Consider the following 17,361-nt stretch of genomic DNA (forward strand, 5'->3'; position numbering starts at 1 on the left):
CGCCACTACATTTACCACAGTCCTTTGGGGCAACTTGCTGGTGTGACGAGCAGTGTGCGACCTACTTCTGCACAATTTATTACGGCTCCCTTGAGCCAACGGGCTGACGAGCCTTGGATCTGCACCTGCGCGCCAGGAGAGGTACTTGACCTGTTTTTAATTACATTTTGGCAGTCCACACGGCACCCCTTTACACTGACCTGCTCCCTGCTGACGAGAGGCAACTACCTCGAAACACGTGTCCAGGGATGGCTAACGCAACACATACTGTTCTTTTTACACATCGTGGCATAGGCATACCCGCCGTCGCCACTACATTTACCACTGTCCTTTGGGGCAACTTGCTGGTGTGACGAGCACTGTGCGACCTACTTCTGCACAATTTATTACGGCTCCCTTGAGCCAACGGGCTGACGAGCCTTGGATCTGCACCTGCGCACCATGAGAGGTACTTGACCTGTTTTTAATTACATTTTGGCAGTCCACACGGCACCCCTTTACACTGACCTGCTCCCTGCTGACGAGAGGCAACTACCTCGAAACACGTGTCCAGGGATGGCTAACGCAATACATACTGTTCTTTTTACACATCGTGGCATAGGCGTACCCGCCGTCGCCACTACATTTACCACAGTCGTTTGGGGCAACTTGCTGGTGTGACGAGCAGTGTGCGACCTACTTCTGCACAATTTATTACGGCTCCCTTGAGCCAACGGGCTGACGAGCCTTGGATCTGCACCTGCGCGCCATGAGAGGTACTTGACCTGTTTTTAATTACATTTTGGCAGTCCACACGGCACCCCTTTACACTGACCTGCTCCCTGCTGACGAGAGGCAACTACCTCGAAACACGTGTCCAGGGATGGCTAACGCAACACATACTGTTCTTTTTACACATCGTGGCATAGGCGTACCCGCCGTCGCCACTACATTTACCACAGTCCTTTGGGGCAACTTGCTGGTGTGACGAGCAGTGTGCGACCTACTTCTGCACAATTTATTACGGCTCCCTTGAGCCAACGGGCTGACGAGCCTTGGATCTGCACCTGCGCGCCAGGAGAGGTACTTGACCTGTTTTTAATTACATTTTGGCAGTCCACACGGCACCCCTTTACACTGACCTGCTCCCTGCTGACGAGAGGCAACTACCTCGAAACACGTGTCCAGGGATGGCTAACGCAACACATACTGTTCTTTTTACACATCGTGGCATAGGCGTACCCGCCGTCGCCACTACATTTACCACAGTCCTTTGGGGCAACTTGCTGGTGTGACGAGCAGTGTGCGACCTACTTCTGCACAATTTATTACGGCTCCCTTGAGCCAACGGGCTGACGAGCCTTGGATCTGCACCTGCGCGCCATGAGAGGTACTTGACCTGTTTTTAATTACATTTTGGCAGTCCACACGGCACCCCTTTACACTGACCTGCTCCCTGCTGACGAGAGGCAACTACCTCGAAACACGTGTCCAGGGATGGCTAACGCAACACATACTGTTCTTTTTACCCATCGTGGCATAGGCGTACCCGCCGTCGCCACTACATTTACCACAGTCCTTTGGGGCAACTTGCTGGTGTGACGAGCAGTGTGCGACCTACTTCTGCACAATTTATTACGGCTCCCTTGAGCCAACGGGCTGACGAGCCTTGGATCTGCACCTGCGCGCCAGGAGAGGTACTTGACCTGTTTTTAATTACATTTTGGCAGTCCACACGGCACCCCTTTACACTGACCTGCTCCCTGCTGACGAGAGGCAACTACCTCGAAACACGTGTCCAGGGATGGCTAACGCAACACATACTGTTCTTTTTACACATCGTGGCATAGGCGTACCCGCCGTCGCCACTACATTTACCACCGTCCTTTGGGGCAACTTGCTGGTGTGACGAGCAGTGTGCGACCTACTTCTGCACAATTTATTACGGCTCCCTTGAGCCAACGGGCTGACGAGCCTTGGATCTGCACCTGCGCGCCATGAGAGGTACTTGACCTGTTTTTAATTACATTTTGGCAGTCCACACGGCACCCCTTTACACTGACCTGCTCCCTGCTGACGAGAGGCAACTACCTCGAAACACGTGTCCAGGGATGGCTAACGCAACACATACTGTTCTTTTTACACATCGTGGCATAGGCATACCCGCCGTCGCCACTACATTTACCACAGTCCTTTGGGGCAACTTGCTGGTGTGACGAGCACTGTGCGACCTACTTCTGCACAATTTATTACGGCTCCCTTGAGCCAACGGGCTGACGAGCCTTGGATCTGCACCTGCGCGCCATGAGAGGTACTTGACCTGTTTTTAATTACATTTTGGCAGTCCACACGGCACCCCTTTACACTGACCTGCTCCCTGCTGACGAGAGGCAACTACCTCGAAACACGTGTCCAGGGATGGCTAACGCAACACATACTGTTCTTTTTACACATCGTGGCATAGGCGTACCCGCCGTCGCCACTACATTTACCACAGTCCTTTGGGGCAACTTGCTGGTGTGACGAGCAGTGTGCGACCTACTTCTGCACAATTTATTACGGCTCCCTTGAGCCAACGGGCTGACGAGCCTTGGATCTGCACCTGCGCGCCATGAGAGGTACTTGACCTGTTTTTAATTACATTTTGGCAGTCCACACGGCACCCCTTTACACTGACCTGCTCCCTGCTGACGAGAGGCAACTACCTCGAAACACGTGTCCAGGGATGGCTAACGCAACACATACTGTTCTTTTTACACATCGTGGCATAGGCGTACCCGCCGTCGCCACTACATTTACCACAGTCCTTTGGAGCAACTTGCTGGTGTGACGAGCAGTGTGCGACCTACTTCTGCACAATTTATTACGGCTCCCTTGAGCCAACGGGCTGAGGAGCCTTGGATCTGCACCTGCGCGCCATGAGAGGTACTTGACCTGTTTTTAATTACATTTTGGCAGTCCACACGGCACCCCTTTACATTGACCTGCTCCCTGCTGACGAGAGGCAACTACCTCGAAACACGTGTCCAGGGATGGCTAACGCAACACATACTGTTCTTTTTACACATCGTGGCATAGGCGTACCCGCCGTCGCCACTACATTTACCACAGTCCTTTGGGGCAACTTGCTGGTGTGACGAGCAGTGTGCGACCTACTTCTGCACAATTTATTACGGCTCCCTTGAGCCAACGGGCTGACGAGCCTTGGATCTGCACCTGCGCGCCAGGAGAGGTACTTGACCTGTTTTTAATTACATTTTGGCAGTCCACACGGCACCCCTTTACACTGACCTGCTCCCTGCTGACGAGAGGCAACTACCTCGAAACACGTGTCGAGGGATGGCTAACGCAACACATACTGTTCTTTTTACACATCGTGGCATAGGCGTACCCGCCGTCGCCACTACATTTACCACCGTCCTTTGGGGCAACTTGCTGGTGTGACGAGCAGTGTGCGACCTACTTCTGCACAATTTATTACGGCTCCCTTGAGCCAACGGGCTGACGAGCCTTGGATCTGCACCTGCGCGCCATGAGAGGTACTTGACCTGTTTTTAATTACATTTTGGCAGTCCACACGGCACCCCTTTACACTGACCTGCTCCCTGCTGACGAGAGGCAACTACCTCGAAACACGTGTCCAGGGATGGCTAACGCAACACATACTGTTCTTTTTACACATCGTGGCATAGGCGTACCCGCCGTCGCCACTACATTTACCACAGTCCTTTGGGGCAACTTGCTGGTGTGACGAGCAGTGTGCGACCTACTTCTGCACAATTTATTACGGCTCCCTTGAGCCAACGGGCTGACGAGCCTTGGATCTGCACCTGCGCGCCATGAGAGGTACTTGACCTGTTTTTAATTACATTTTGGCAGTCCACACGGCACCCCTTTACACTGACCTGCTCCCTGCTGACGAGAGGCAACTACCTCGAAACACGTGTCCAGGGATGGCTAACGCAACACATACTGTTCTTTTTACACATCGTGGCATAGGCGTACCCGCCGTCGCCACTACATTTACCACAGTCCTTTGGGGCAACTTGCTGGTGTGACGAGCAGTGTGCGACCTACTTCTGCACAATTTATTACGGCTCCCTTGAGCCAACGGGCTGACGAGCCTTGGATCTGCACCTGCGCGCCATGAGAGGTACTTGACCTGTTTTAATTACATTTTGGCAGTCCACACGGCACCCCTTTACACTGACCTGCTCCCTGCTGACGAGAGGCAACTACCTCGAAACACGTGTCCAGGGATGGCTAACGCAACACATACTGTTCTTTTTACACATCGTGGCATAGGCGTACCCGCCGTCGCCACTACATTTACCACAGTCCTTTGGAGCAACTTGCTGGTGTGACGAGCAGTGTGCGACCTACTTCTGCACAATTTATTACGGCTCCCTTGAGCCAACGGGCTGAGGAGCCTTGGATCTGCACCTGCGCGCCATGAGAGGTACTTGACCTGTTTTTAATTACATTTTGGCAGTCCACACGGCACCCCTTTACATTGACCTGCTCCCTGCTGACGAGAGGCAACTACCTCGAAACACGTGTCCAGGGATGGCTAACGCAACACATACTGTTCTTTTTACACATCGTGGCATAGGCGTACCCGCCGTCGCCACTACATTTACCACAGTCCTTTGGGGCAACTTGCTGGTGTGACGAGCAGTGTGCGACCTACTTCTGCACAATTTATTACGGCTCCCTTAAGCCAACGGGCTGACGAGCCTTGGATCTGCACCTGCGCGCCATGAGAGGTACTTGACCTGTTTTTAATTACATTTTGGCAGTCCACACGGCACCCCTTTACACTGACCTGCTCCCTGCTGACGAGAGGCAACTACCTCGAAACACGTGTCGAGGGATGGCTAACGCAACACATACTGTTCTTTTTACCCATCGTGGCATAGGCGTACCCGCCGTCGCCACTACATTTACCACAGTCCTTTGGGGCAACTTGCTGGTGTGACGAGCAGTGTGCGACCTACTTCTGCACAATTTATTACGGCTCCCTTGAGCCAACGGGCTAACGAGCCTTGGATCTGCACCTGCGCGCCAGGAGAGGTACTTGACCTGTTTTTAATTACATTTTGGCAGTCCACACGGCACCCCTTTACACTGACCTGCTCCCTGCTGACGAGAGGCAACTACCTCGAAACACGTGTCCAGGGATGGCTAACGCAACACATACTGTTCTTTTTACACATCGTGGCATACGCGTACCCGCCGTCGCCACTACATTTACCACAGTCCTTTGGGGCAACTTGCTGGTGTGACGAGCAGTGTGCGACCTACTTCTGCACAATTTATTACGGCTCCCTTGAGCCAACGGGCTGACGAGCCTTGGATCTGCACCTGCGCGCCATGAGAGGTACTTGACCTGTTTTTAATTACATTTTGGCAGTCCACACGGCACCCCTTTACACTGACCTGCTCCCTGCTGACGAGAGGCAACTACCTCGAAACACGTGTCCAGGGATGGCTAACGCAACACATACTGTTCTTTTTACACATCGTGGCATAGGCGTACCCGCCGTCGCCACTACATTTACCACAGTCCTTTGGGGCAACTTGCTGGTGTGACGAGCAGTGTGCGACCTACTTCTGCACAATTTATTACGGCTCCCTTGAGCCAACGGGCTGACGAGCCTTGGATCTGCACCTGCGCGCCATGAGAGGTACTTGACCTGTTTTTAATTACATTTTGGCAGTCCACATGGCACCCCTTTACACTGACCTGCTCCCTGCTGACGAGAGGCAACTACCTCGAAACACGTGTCCAGGGATGGCTAACACAACACATACTGTTCTTTTTACACATCGTGGCATAGGCATACCCGCCGTCGCCACTACATTTACCACAGTCCTTTGGGGCAACTTGCTGGTGTGACGAGCACTGTGCGACCTACTTCTGCACAATTTATTACGGCTCCCTTGAGCCAACGGGCTGCCGAGCCTTGGATCTGCACCTGCGCGCCATGAGAGGTACTTGACCTGTTTTTAATTACATTTTGGCAGTCCACACGGCACCCCTTTACACTGACCTGCTCCCTGCTGACGAGAGGCAACTACCTCGAAACACGTGTCCAGGGATGGCTAACGCAACACATACTGTTCTTTTTACACATCGTGGCATAGGCGTACCCGCCGTCGCCACTACATTTACCACAGTCCTTTGGGGTAACTTGCTGGTGTGACGAGCAGTGTGCGACCTACTTCTGCACAATTTATTACGGCTCCCTTGAGCCAACGGGCTGACGAGCCTTGGATCTGCACCTGCGCGCCATGAGAGGTACTTGACCTGTTTTTAATTACATTTTGGCAGTCCACACGGCACCCCTTTACACTGACCTGCTCCCTGCTGACGAGAGGCAACTACCTCGAAACACGTGTCCAGGGATGGCTAACGCAACACATACTGTTCTTTTTACACATCGTGGCATAGGCGTACCCGCCGTCGCCACTACATTTACCACAGTCCTTTGGGGCAACTTGCTGGTGTGACGAGCAGTGTGCGACCTACTTCTGCACAATTTATTACGGCTCCCTTGAGCCAACGGGCTGACGAGCCTTGGATCTGCACCTGCGCGCCATGAGAGGTACTTGACCTGTTTTTAATTACATTTTGGCAGTCCACACGGCACCCCTTTACACTGACCTGCTCCCTGCTGACGAGAGGCAACTACCTCGAAACACGTGTCCAGGGATGGCTAACGCAACACATACTGTTCTTTTTACACATCGTGGCATAGGCGTACCCGCCGTCGCCACTACATTTACCACAGTCCTTTGGGGCAACTTGCTGGTGTGACGAGCAGTGTGCGACCTACTTCTGCACAATTTATTACGGCTCCCTTGAGCCAACGGGCTGACGAGCCTTGGATCTGCACCTGCGCGCCATGAGAGGTACTTGACCTGTTTTTAATTACATTTTGGCAGTCCACACGGCACCCCTTTACACTGACCTGCTCCCTGCTGACGAGAGGCAACTACCTCGAAACACGTGTCCAGGGATGGCTAACGCAACACATACTGTTCTTTTTACACATCGTGGCATAGGTGTACCCGCCGTCGCCACTACATTTACCACAGTCCTTTGGGGCAACTTGCTGGTGTGACGAGCAGTGTGCGACCTACTTCTGCACAATTTATTACGGCTCCCTTGAGCCAACGGGCTGACGAGCCTTGGATCTGCACCTGCGCGCCATGAGAGGTACTTGACCTGTTTTTAATTACATTTTGGCAGTCCACACGGCACCCCTTTACACTGACCTGCTCCCTGCTGACGAGAGGCAACTACCTCGAAACACGTGTCCAGGGATGGCTAACGCAACACATACTGTTCTTTTTACACATCGTGGCATAGGCGTACCCGCCGTCGCCACTACATTTACCACAGTCCTTTGGGGCAACTTGCTGGTGTGACGAGCAGTGTGCGACCTACTTCTGCACAATTTATTACGGCTCCCTTGAGCCAACGGGCTGACGAGCCTTGGATCTGCACCTGCGCGCCATGAGAGGTACTTCACCTGTTTTTAATTACATTTTGGCAGTCCACACGGCACCCCTTTACACTGACCTGCTCCCTGCTGACGAGAGGCAACTACCTCGAAACACGTGTCCAGGGATGGCTAACGCAACACATACTGTTCTTTTTACACATCGTGGCATAGGCGTACCCGCCGTTGCCACTACATTTACCACATTCCTTTGGGGCAACTTGCTGGTGTGACGAGCAGTGTGCGACCTACTTCTGCACAATTTATTACGGCTCCCTTGAGCCAATGGGCTGACGAGCCTTGGATCTGCACCTGCGCGCCATGAGAGGTACTTGACCTGTTTTTAATTACATTTTGGCAGTCCACACGGCACCCCTTTACACTGACCTGCTCCCTGCTGACGAGAGGCAACTACCTCGAAACACATGTCCAGGGATGGCTAACGCAACACATACTGTTCTTTTTACACATCGTGGCATAGGCGTACCCGCCGTCGCCACTACATTTACCACAGTCCTTTGGGGCAACTTGCTGGTGTGACGAGCAGTGTGCGACCTACTTCTGCACAAAACATTAATATTAGTTACATTCAAAATAAAACAGGCAGGTGATATACAGTCCCTTAAATCATCTAAGGTCCATACATTTGGGAAACTGGAAATGTCGCCGTCAAAGTTTGACTTTATGAAAGATCCAACTGGTGCCATGCTAACATTTCTAAGTAACTCATGTGGTCTTCAAACTCCATTTAAACCACTTAGCGGTACAAATATGACATCCCCTAAGCAAGGAGTAAGTGAACCAGGCCACCCTGAGACAGACTGGGAAGTGGAGCGAATGTCAAACTCAACTAAGGACCAAGGCACCCACTGGGGTCAAATAACGGATCTAGAGATGTTAACTATCCCACTTACTGGTCATTTTCAACAAGAGGACCCACACTGCACGAGTCCAACGATGGGAGATACTCAACAACTACCAACTAGGCAGCCAATGCCAATAGAAGTGCAAGTAAAAATCAGAAAAGCTAATGGTATAGGGGAACCATCTAATTTGGGCCAAACAAATCAACCCACGCAAGAAGCTTTAAAAGAACTAATTGATGGGGTGAAAATTATAAGGGAAGCCAATACCCCACTGAAACCAAATCTTAATTTGTCTAACATAAACTCTGCTCAAAAGCTGGACCAGCCAAAATGTAATCAAAATAACGGATCTCAAACTAATATGGATGAATATAACAGCAACCCAGAAACTCTGCAGCGTTGGAGCACTCCGTATCAAAAAGACGTTTTGAATAGTAGACCACAATTCATTAATTCATGTGACGAGGGACATGATCTTTAAGGACCACAAAAAGATGAGTATAAGGATCAATCATCAATAAATGGGCAATACCATAGTCCAGGTATTCAGGTATCAGGAAGTTGGAACTCGGGAGCAATTTGTGATTTATTCTTCAAAACCTCACAATTAACTCTGGAAGCTTTAACATGTCAGTCCAACAAAATGGAGGTGCAAATAGACCTCTTGAGAGCTATGGCATCCTCTGTAGCCAGAATAGAACAGAAGATAACAACACTAAATAATTTAATAATAAGGGCACAAGCTCAACCAATATCTACGTATGCAGAGTGTAGTTGTGCCCACTAATTAACAAACTGGCTACCATTCCCGATGTTTTAAAAACAATAGTTGATAAAACAAATGATCAAGAAGTGATAAACCTATGTTCGACACAATCAACAACGACAGACGCAGCACCGGAAGTTCATCTATCCAAAAGACAGAGGAAAAAACAACGGAAAGCGAGAAATAAAGTTTCTAAATATATAAAAAATACAAATGCCTTGGATGTAGTGAGATCGAACACTGGAAACAACTATGACCAAATATTATATTGTGAAGATGACGGTAAACAAATATTACCAACAAAACCCTTTTACCCTCTATTTAATAAAGATCTATCGGAAGCACAAACAGTTATGAAAAATGAATGCTTAAACAAGCAAACTGATAGTATTAAAATGATAGAGAATGGAAAAAAACAGTCCGCAGAAACATTGCAAGTGGAGGAAAGTAACAAAAGGGTGGAAAATAAGCCATCACAATTGGAAACAAAAAGAGCAAAGAGCGAGATTGCTAGGGGGGATGAAACGAATAGAGATTTGTTAAAAACCTGGAGGGCTATTAAATTACCACAAGGTCTGGGAACTGAAATTTTGGTCTCAAACTGTTAGTAATCATAATGGGAAGTTAACTGAGCATGCTCAAGACGAAAATAGCCTGCAACAAATTAAATTAACTAACCCAAATCAAAAAGAGTGAGTTGTGCAGGTAATCTTTACGCCGGATTATAAATCTAGGGGTAATAACAATATCTTGAATCGTGGTAATATATTAAAATTGTGTAATGCAGTTCCTTTACTGAAAAAAATGAAATGTACCGACATTTGAATTTCTCACAATCAAGAATAATAATCGAGAATCGACAATAGACACTTGGACATCATCTACTGCTGCTAGCCTTATTATGCAAGAACATAATCTCTTTCAGGACTGGGGAATAAAAATAACAACTCCCCTCCAACCTTCCTATCCTAGCCCTTTTGTTTCATCAAAATTACAAAATCATAATCAAACAAGAACCGAGAATAATAAGAAATGCTCCATATTAAAAAAAAACATAGGTATGACCAATCGGCATCTCTTAAGATCATTAGAGGAGAAAAAAGGAGACTTATTATTTGATACTGTCAATTTAGGTTGGCTAACAGCTGCTCTCCATAATGTCAGGCAGGATTGACATCCACCAACTGAAGTTCCTTTAAGGGGGCCAACAATCATGAATGAAAGGGTTAGAATATGTTCTTGGAATATAAATGGGGTTCAAGCAAAGATCCAGAACAAGCAACTAGCTACCTTGTGCTGTTTTCAAATCATTTGTTTACAAGAGACTTGGGCTTTAGTTCCCTTCAGGTTAGAAGGCTATAAGGGCTATTATTCAGTGGCTAAGAAAACAAGTAACTATGGCAGACCTTGTGGGGGTTTGGCTATTTTTATATCAACTGATCTAAAAATGGAAAGTGAAATGGACATCCAAAGTCAAAAGGATTATCTAATTGTCAAAATACGATACAAGGAACAAAATACAGTTAAATCTCTTATAATAATCAACGTATATATTCATCCCGATATTAATTCATGAAGAAATATGGCTAACAATTTGATAATTATGATACTGCAGCAACTAGACAATGACTCCCAACCCGAGATCAGTATTACTGGAGATTTTAACATGAATATTTTGTGGTCTTATGTCAGAGATGATAAAATACGGCAAAATTAATTATGGTCAATCCCCAGTTTCTCATTAACAATGGGCATGAGTGAACAAAAGAATGGAAACATTGGTAAGACTTTTGTAAAAGAATATTAGAAACCATAAGTTTAAGATTGCTTAATGGGCGATTTCTGCAAGATTCGCCACCTGCATGGACGTTTCAAGCAGGGGATCATAGGTCCAGAATAGATTATACCATAGCATCGTTGAATTTATTTCACAAAATTCTGTCATATCAGATAGAAGGAACAGATAGAAGTGACCACGATCAACAAATAATTGAGTTGAATCTAAACGGTCTAAAATTTGAAAACTATACAACACTTCCGGGAGAAATAGTGTCAGTAAATTACAAGAAACTTCATTGGTCAGATAGCATCAACGATTCAATTACAAATAGTGCGCAGACATTTTTTTAAGTTTTTACAAATAAGAAGTTATATTGAAACAAAGCGGGGGGGCCCGACTGGGTTTGGCAGGATTTCAATTATGGATCTAGTACAAGCAGGAACGGATTGCACGATCAGGAGGTTCTATTTGGAACTGATAAAAGCTAAGCAGGATGACAAGGATAAAATGGCGCAGCAATGGGCAACAAAGGTACAAATAGCAGAAGAGTGTTTTCTTGTATCACTAGAGCTGGGACAGAGTATTCTATGCTCTGCATCCCTACAGGCACAGCACTACAAAACTATTTACCATCTCTACTATACTCCTGCGAGAATTGCACAGTGGGGAGGGACCTCGGGGATCAGATGTCCTAGGTGTGGAAGTTTAGAGGCGGATCTGACACACATGATTGCAACATGTACCCATCTGCAATCAACACAAAAGAATATTGAGGAATTTCTTTCCAGAGTTTTGGCTGCTGAAATAACCCTGTCTCCATCGATAATTCTTCTCGGTGTTAATCAAAGCGATATTAATATGAAGGGGGGATATTTTATATTTGTCGCAATGGCAGTATTAAGATTATGCATAACTTCCGCCTGGTTAGATCCGACACCGCCAACGTATCACCAGTGGCTTGCTCGACTATTGGTAATATATAATTTAGAAAAGGCAATATATGCTAGAAAGGGGAAAAGAGGGAGAAAATTTGGGAAAAAAATCTGGGATCCAATTAAGCATTGGAAAGAGGAATCTAATTGACTCCCTATTGAAACTTTGCAGTATTAAGAATAACTTATAAGTTATATTGCATTACTTTGCATAGCAAGGATATCTATTTGGTTATTGTTTTGTATTTTACTTTATTTCAAATGTGTCGTGCCTTGCATATATATGTTTATATATTCATGTAAGAAAATCAATAAAAATATATATTTTTTTTTTTAAACAAATAGTGCGCAGGCAATTTTTGAGTTACATTTCGAAGGAGATTACTCGAATGCTATCGAAAAATGGTCCCTCTTTATAAAGGAATTAATTACCAGTCAATCTCAAAAATATGCTAATTAAGGTCAGTGGAGGAAAAACCACCATGTTCAATGGTGAAAATATTGTTTGAAAGTCATCTATTAAAAAAAGAACGTAACAGAGTAAAACTTAAAAGGATAAATACAGAAGTAAGGAAATTGACCTGGAAGGATAAAATGCAAGAAAAACAATTGTTGTGGGTGAAAGCTTTATATATGCTTGCAAAAGGAGTAATACAAGAGACTTCTGGATTCTAGTCAACAAATTGAATAGAGCTAGTAGGAAATCTACTTCATCAACAGTAACTGAATCTGAATGGATATCGTTTATAGATATACACCTGAATCCTACTCCAAACATGGTTATGAATTCTACTAATTTGGCTATAAATGGAATAGGAGGAGAAAAGAATACTAATACTATAGAGATAACAGAAAACCAAGTATGTAAATAAATAAAGAATCAGAGATCCAATGGTGCCCCTGGCCCAAATGGGATTCCCGGGGTTCTGTCCATATTGGTCGTCCTATCTAACACCAGTATTTAATCACGCTCTCCAATCAAGATCAGTCCCTGAGTCATGGAAGGGATCTATAATTTCTCCTATTTATAAAAGTGGGGACTGGTCCCTCCCATCCAATTATAGATTAATTACGCTCCAAGATATTGAAGCTAAACTTTTTGCATTGGTTCTGCTTAAGGAGTTAATTGACTGGGCTAATGAAAAGCATTTAATTCTACCAAACCAATCGGGTTTTTGTACAAGGCCAAGGTACAGCAACACATGTATTAACACTGGGAATTCTAATGGAAAAATATAAAACAAAAAACCATCCACTATATTTATGTTTTGTTGATTTTAAAGCTGCCTTTGACTGTGTGAATAGGCAAATTTTATGGAGGAAACTGGATCATTATGGCATTAGTTCCTGCCTTTTTAAATGCAATACAATTGTTATATACTGATACTTGGACAAGAGTCCGACTAGGGAATGGCTCAAAGCTTTCTAGGAAAATTAATACAACTCAAGGCCTAAAACAAGGGTGTGTTTAGCTCCATATTTATTTAATCTATTTCTATCAGATTTTACACCTGCAATGAACAATGAGTTAGCAGACTCACCAAAGCTGACTGAGAAACAAATATCGAATTTATTATACGCTGATGACTTCGTCCTGCTAAGCCAAACAAGGCTAGGGCTGCAACAAAACATCAATGTATTCAATTGAGAATAAAATGACTATAAATGAAACAAAAACAAAAGTAATGGAAGTCAGTATCAAGAAACGGAAGTGCAGTACATACAAATGGTACCACCAAAAGAGGGAGCTAGAAAAAGTTCAATGTTATAAATATCTTGGGATACTGTTTGATGATAAAGGATCTTTTTCATTCCATAAAATAGAGATGAAGAAACGAGCCAAAAGCCTACAAGGGGCGTTTCGTTTACTTTACAGCTCCTTGTGAGGCCCAACTTCTACCCCATTAATAAAAGTAATAAAAGCAAAATTGCTCCCGAGCCTTACATATGGAAGTGAAATTCTTCATGGTTTGGATTCTACATTACTAAACAATGCTATTACGAATACATTTAAACATCTGTTTCGGCTTCCACTCAATTTATCGCCTGCACAGATAAGGCTGGAATTTGGCTTTTGCAATCAACAACATGCAAGAATGGGTCAGTACGTTCAGACCTGGAAACAAATCAAAACTAATATCAATAATACAATGTGCACACTTTTGTGGCAGGAAATGCAACAGAATGAAAAATTGTCTTTCTATAAACATCTGCAAAAAGCTCTTGAAGAATAGCCAATTGCTGAGATCTGGGAAATGTCCTTAATAATACAAAGTTTTAAGAAAATAATCAATAAATCAGTTAAACATTTATCCCTTTTGAAAGGCAAAGAACTGTTCTTTGAGAGATCCCACGCATGGATGTTGGTCCAGGAATATACAAGTCTTAAGGTTCAACCGTATTTAGAAATACCATCGTCTCTACAAACCAAAAACATATTTATGAAAGCAAGATTCGGCAACTTACCTGGCTTAAAACATGCAGTGCCCTGGGTGAGACCATCTAAGCCGACTATGCGCAGACTATACAACCTATGGGATGAAAGTATTATGAATTTGTTTGTGTATGTGCAGTAATGATGGCGGAAAGAAAACAATATTTGAAAAACTGCTTCATTGACAGAGGTGTTCGTACTTGCAGACGTGCTATGGTATTATGTTTTAGATCAATGGATATTAAAATAAACACCAATTTTACAAAATTTTTAATACTTGCAAAAAAGAAGTTGGATACTTGTGAGTTGACCACAGGAAATCTGGAAGTCTAAAACAATTAGGGATAAAATTTAGGACTATTTTTATGAAATTACCCATAACTACAGAAATATTAACTGATACTATTTATATTAATTCCTGGAAAGAGGATGGACTGACATAATGTTTATACATTATTTTCATGTTTTATTTGGGAAAACTATTCTGAGACTTTTAGAAATTTTAAAATTATTGTTAATTTTAATTGGTGTGTTTTTTTAAGATTGTAGCAATTGTAAGATTTTTGTTAATCATGCAAATAAAATTTACCACTTACCACAATTTCCTTCTGCGAGCCAGACAAGCCTTTCTGACTCTCAAAATGAATTGTGCATTTCATTCTGAATTGCACTTAAAAGGGAGGAATGAAAGGTGCCTTCCCTGCAAATTGAAATGAACTGCATCAGTGGTTAGTGAATTATATTGCAGCTCTAACCCATTGAAAAGTTACTGAATCGCAAGTTGGGGGTGTTAAAGGTTTTGTAAAAGGAAGATGTATAGGTGGGACTTCTCAGCCTTTGGGACTCTTATTGGGAATCCTGCTAGGGACCACTGCATGCTCCTCCTGATATCTTCCCAAACAGGAACCTTTTTTTTTTTTCTAAACCAGTACCTTTTTCTTTAAAGGACACATGCTGCTGTAATAACATGCTTCCTCTTTGGGAAAGCAAATACCGAAGAAAAGTTCTGTTTTCCCATGTAGGTCAACATCCTTGCATTTGGAGCCAATCATAGGAGGTCACAAATTGGGACCAGACTAATTAATATTCATTGGGAGTTTGTGTTGTGCCCCTCTGTGACTTGGAGTTTCATGATGCAACCTATTACTACAAAGGTCACATTGCAGGTCTCAGAGTCTCTGTATCCAATTTCTACCCATTATTTCATGCCCTGACTGTATGTTCATCAGATCAGAGGTTCTAAATGTTAGCGTACCTACAAGCAGGTAGGATTTCTGAATACCACTTTGTACTTTTTACAGAACAATGAAAAATGAGCATCATTACACGCTCCTGCAAGCTTTATACATGAGTTGGTCAAATGCACAATCCAAGAAAGTAAAGGGAGCTTGATTGTGAATGGTAGATTAAGTAAATGCTGACGTCATTTCTGAAAAATATTTTGTTTATGGAATAGTCAATAAAACCAGTTTTACAGCCTACCATACATGTGCTGGTTAAATTCACAACAAATGAAAAAAATGGAAAGTGGGTTCTGTTCTGACGGGTTGAGTACTGGCATGCAGAGTCCATGATGACAGAACGAATCATATTTAAACATAGCAGAGAGAAGGCTGATGGCTCAGTGGGCCAACCCATCCACTACAGGTATCTGAGTTCGATTTCAGGGTCCCGGGCTCAAATTCTGTGGGACCAAACAGCTTATCGATCAAATGAGTATTATTGAGTTGGACATCAGTAAATACCGTTCAGAGTCATACCCACAAGTGAACTTGTGCTTTATGTCAATAAGGTTTTTAACTGGGAATAGTTATAAAACTGCAAATAAAGTAGAACTTGGTTTTAGAGCTCTTTATTGGTAGTACAAGAAAGCACAATTATACATTGACGTGCATATATCAAGGCAAGTGACAACATCTGCTAATATGCCGAGGCCACAGAGCGTCAAGCATTCATGTCTGGTTATGGTTCCGAGCCAGAAAATGTGAAAAAAACATACAGCATTAAACTTGCATAAACCCCATCCCTCTAATATGCAGCCCATCATACACTAGTAACAGCTCCCATTACAATTTGTTCACCCCCTCCCTTACATTTCCAGTGCAAAGATTCAGCATGTTGTGCTTTTAACTGGGCTTGATAGCAAAGAACCATATAGAGCGTTCCATTCCAGACCCCCCACCGCACAGTGGACATAGTCATCAGGGGTCAAATCATGCACAATTACTTAATTGTGGTGTTACCCCTTCCTGTTCACGGTAGCATCTCATCCAACTTAGCCTTAAGTATCAGTAATAATGTATCCCAGTCCTTCGACTCACACCCAACTATCCGGAGTTCCGGAAAAAACTGAAAACTCATTTGTTCCCAATAAACTAACATCCTCCTGCTTGCTCCAGTAGCCTAATACCCTAGTTCATGCTGTTAGCGCCGTGATATCCCTTGGGATGAATGTCGCGCTCTACAAATAAATAAATAAATAAAGTAGTAGGAGTCCCCCTACACGTTTATTGATGCATGCCAGTTAAAAAGGTAATTACCGCATTGGACAACTTTATTAGCGACTGGACCCATCTCAAGACAGGGAGCCTCAATGGCCTTCCAGTTCATGCCTAAGCTCCATTTGACCAGGAGCAGCCCCAGGTCATGGAATTCGTTTGTGTTCTTAGATTACACCGGTCTCGTGAGGTACCCCAATAAATACCACTCTATTGACATGTGCATGGGACTACCCATGAGGCGCACCAACAAATTTAGTAGCGCTCTCCAAATAGTTTAGACGCATATACTGTCCCGTACCATATGGAAAAAATTCAGCCTCTGTTGCCTGACATCTCGGACACAACCATGGGATCCCAGAGTAAATCCTAAAAGACAATTGGTTTTGATGGAGCAGAACAACTAATTAGTATACAATTGTTACGTAACTGCATATGTGAGGCATAAATCTCCTCAGAATCCGATACAAGAGTGGAATAAAAGGCAAGATGGCGGGCCGCACTGACAGCAGAGTAATCTCCCTCCCTCCAGATCAACAATCCCCCCCCCCCTGTTTGCTATGACCCGCAACTGAGACTACACGCCTCTCCGCGTGGC

Source organism: Triturus cristatus, chromosome 3_2 (assembly GCF_964204655.1).
Source record: "Triturus cristatus chromosome 3_2, aTriCri1.1, whole genome shotgun sequence".
Taxonomy (NCBI): Eukaryota; Metazoa; Chordata; class Amphibia; order Caudata; family Salamandridae; genus Triturus; species Triturus cristatus.